A 3,294-nucleotide genomic window follows, 5' to 3' on the forward strand; every position below is an offset into this window, starting at 1 on the left:
CGGCTGACCGTAACGAGGTGATTGAACTTGGACTCTCATTATTTGCACTGGAATTGGCCACCGCTTCTAACACCCAAGGTGACTAAATATTAATAATCCTCTTCATTTATATTTTCATCATATAGACGTGTTACAACATGACATCCACCCCCTCTGAACCTGTGCATCCTCCGGTATGCACCAATTAACCTAGTTGCCGTTGTCGCATTATGTGCTTTTCTGCTCAAGAATGCGCTGGGCGTCTGGTAGTAGAAGGTAGTATGGAGATTCGCTAATATTCAAGCAATCTATCGATTTATTGCTATTGGAAAATAAACAACTGTAAGAATATATCGTAAATCTATATGGATGTCCTTCGACTGCTCGCCGAAATCTTTTTTGCCCCAGCCGATAGGTCTCAAGATATTATAGAGAACCCCGAACAATCCAATATGCTAATCTCCGATACCGCTTTATACTCACAACCTTGTATCCATTGACTGTCTTGTTAGATTAACCCAAAAATTTTCATTCACTCCGCATACTCAATCCTATAGACACGCTTTTAATTCTTCAATCATAGAGGTAACTTCAATTTCACAAAATAATCAAGAATAATCACACCCACTTCATTAAAACCCCAATTCACCAGTACAACACTGACTTTCAGCAACGATTGCCTCAATCTTCCCAAAACCCTATGAAGAAAAAAAAACCCCAATTCTCTGTCTTTTCCTCCGAAAGCATGAAACTAGCTCTCTGACCCTTAAAACCCTAACTCTCCCTCTCTTCATTTCTTAACCTATCCTCCCCTTCAACCTTGAGAAGATCCTATTCTTCTGCCTAGGGCTCTCCGAATTGGAATCGCCGACCCCCCAATTTGTGTCTTTAAGAGATTCTTTGAGGAAAAGGACGTTCTCGGAACGGCACAAAGAACGAAACAACCTGAAACAAAATTGAAGCCCGTAATCAGACCATATTGGGTTGCCCGACCAAGTCAGGTCTCATATTGGGTAAGAGGCCTGTAATAGGACCTGGATTAGAGGTCTTTTGAAATTGGATGCAATTGGCTCTTCTAACCAGGTTCACCCGTCGTTGAATTGGCCATTTCTCTTTCTGCTGACTCCTGTTATTGGAATCGAACAGAGCATTTCGTTATTGGTAAATATGCCCCGGCTGACTGTAACGAGGTGATTGAACTTGGACTCTCATTATTTGCACTGGAATTGGCCACCGCTTCTAACACCCAAGGTGACTAAATATTAATAATCCTCTTCATTTATATTTTCATCATATAGACGTGTTACAACATGACATCCACCCCCTCTGAACCTGTGCATCCTCCGGTATGCACCAATTAACCTAGTTGCCGTTGTCGCATTATGTGCTTTTCTTCTCAAGAATGCGCTGGGCGTCTGGTAGTAGAAGGTAGTATGGAAATTCGCTAATATTCAAGCACTCTATCGATTTATTGCTGTTGGAATATAAACAACTATAAGAATATATCGTAAATCTATATGGATGTCCTTCGACTGCTCGCCGAAATCTTTTTTGCCCCAGCCGATAGGTCTCAAGATATTATAGAGAACCCCGAACAATCCAATATGCTAATCTCCGATACCGCTTTATACTCACGACCTTGTATCCATTGACTGTCTTGTTAGATTAACCCAAAAATTTTCATTCACTCCGCATACTCAATCCTATAGATACGCTTTTAATTCTTCAATCATAGAGGTAACTTCAATTTCACAAAATAATCAAGAATAATCACACCCACTTCATTAAAACCCCAATTCACTAGTACAACACTGACTTTCAGCAACGATTGCCTCAATCTTCCCAAAACCCTATGAAGAAAAAAAAACCCCAATTCTCTGTCTTTTCCTCCGAAAGCATGAAACTAGCTCTCTGACCCTTAAAACCCTAACTCTCCCTCTCTTCATTTCTTAACCTATCCTCCCCTTCAACCTTGAGAAGATCCTATTCTTCTGCCTAGGGCTCTTTGAATTGGAATCGCCGACCCCCCAATTTGTGTCTTTAAGAGATTCTTTGAGGAAAAGGACGTTCTCGGAACGGCACAAAGAACGAAACAACCTGAAACAAAATTGAAGCCCGTAATCAGACCATATTGGGTTGCCCGACCAAGTCAGGTCTCATATTGGGTAAGAGGCCTGTAATAGGACCTGGATTAGAGGTCTTTTGAAATTGGATGCAATTGGCTCTTCTAACCAGGTTCACCCGTCGTTGAATTGGCCATTTCTCTTTCTGCTGACTCCTGTTATTGGAATCGAACAGAGCATTTCGTTATTGGTAAATATGCCCCGGCTGACTGTAACGAGGTGATTGAACTTGGACTCTCATTATTTGCACTGGAATTGGCCACCGCTTCTAACACCCAAGGTGACTAAATATTAATAATCCTCTTCATTTATATTTTCATCATATAGACGTGTTACAACATGACATCCACCCCCTCTGAACCTGTGCATCCTCCGGTATGCACCAATTAACCTAGTTGCCGTTGTCGCATTATGTGCTTTTCTGCTCAAGAATGCGCTGGGCGTCTGGTAGTAGAAGGTAGTATGGAGATTCGCTAATATTCAAGCAATCTATCGATTTATTGCTATTGGAAAATAAACAACTGTAAGAATATATCGTAAATCTATATGGATGTCCTTCGACTGCTCGCCGAAATCTTTTTTGCCCCAGCCGATAGGTCTCAAGATATTATAGAGAACCCCGAACAATCCAATATGCTAATCTCCGATACCGCTTTATACTCACGACCTTGTATCCATTGACTGTCTTGTTAGATTAACCCAAAAATTTTCATTCACTCCGCATACTCAATCCTATAGAGACGCTTTTAATTCTTCAATCATAGAGGTAACTTCAATTTCACAAAATAATCAAGAATAATCACACCCACTTCATTAAAACCCCAATTCACCAGTACAACACTGACTTTCAGCAACGATTGCCTCAATCTTCCCAAAACCCTATGAAGAAAAAAAAACCCCAATTCTCTGTCTTTTCCTCGGAAAGCATGAAACTAGCTCTCTGACCCTTAAAACCCTAACTCTCCCTCTCTTCATTTCTTAACCTATCCTCCCCTTAAACCTTGAGAAGATCCTATTCTTCTGCCTAGGGCTCTTTGAATTGGAATCGCCGACCCCCCAATTTGTGTCTTTAAGAGATTCTTTGAGGAAAAGGACGTTCTCGGAACGGCACAAAGAACGAAACAACCTGAAACAAAATTGAAGCCCGTAATCAGACCATATTGGGTTGCCCGACCAAGTCAGGTCTCATATT

The sequence above is a fragment of the Physcomitrium patens genome, chromosome 16, assembly GCF_059467195.1.
Source record: "Physcomitrium patens ecotype Gransden chromosome 16, ASM5946719v1, whole genome shotgun sequence".
NCBI lineage: Eukaryota > Viridiplantae > Streptophyta > Bryopsida > Funariales > Funariaceae > Physcomitrium > Physcomitrium patens.